This window comes from Carassius gibelio, chromosome A12, assembly GCF_023724105.1.
Source record: "Carassius gibelio isolate Cgi1373 ecotype wild population from Czech Republic chromosome A12, carGib1.2-hapl.c, whole genome shotgun sequence".
NCBI lineage: Eukaryota > Metazoa > Chordata > Actinopteri > Cypriniformes > Cyprinidae > Carassius > Carassius gibelio.
In genome coordinates, this window is record NC_068382.1 from 20,704,229 (window position 1) to 20,705,154 (window position 926).

The following is a 926-nucleotide window of genomic DNA, read 5'->3' on the forward strand; positions in this document are numbered from 1 at the left end:
AATTTTCTTTCTTTCTTTTTTGAATCCAGCATTTGCTTCGAAAGATTTGTGAAATTCTGATAAACTTTCATTGCACTAGTAGCTCACACGTGTGTCCCTTGTATCTAACTTCAGAATGACGTTGTCAGAAGTGACTGACATGTCGCGGTCCAATCAGGTTTCAAAAACCTTTCCCGAGCGCACGTATTTTGCATGCCAGTAACCAATAGGATGCAGTATGGGCAGGGCAGACTCCCCCCACCTGTCAGTTCAGCTGAGGAACGGTCACGCTCGTGTTAAAAGCAAAAGGTCATATTCAGCGCCCGTGGCCACATACAGTCAAATGCAGGTTTGTAGTTCACGCAAAGTGGCTATAGAGAAATCAAGAGACAGTGTGTAGATTCATCATCAACATATTCACCAAATAAATTGATACATTTAAAAGTAAAACCACTGCAAATACTCAAATGCCTCTTCAGTCAATGTTCTAACTTTGTTTTTAAGATGTTAAAACATCATTTTGCAGTAGATCCCTTACTAAGTAGTTAGAAATAATGACAACATGTTTAGTTATATTGTTTGGAAATATATAGAAATTTAAACTAATAGTATGAAACTGATATGTTGTTTGGTGCAAGTGTGTGTTTACACAGTCAAGGTAATGGTTTAATAAGATTATTTCTGACATGCATTACTGCATGACTAAATCTATAAACATGATCTCCAAATCTACAGGGTGTGTGCACTTCATCATTTCTGTGGATCAACGAGAGAGAGAGAAAGAGAACGAGAGAGAGAGAGAGTTGGTGTCCATTCCATCAGTTTTCACCTCTATTAATTTTACAGATCTTTACAGATATATCAATGACAGAACATTTGGCTCTTCTTTTGCTTTCCCCTTAATCTGTCATTCTTCAAACTCCGATTACATTCGGACCTCAGTGCAC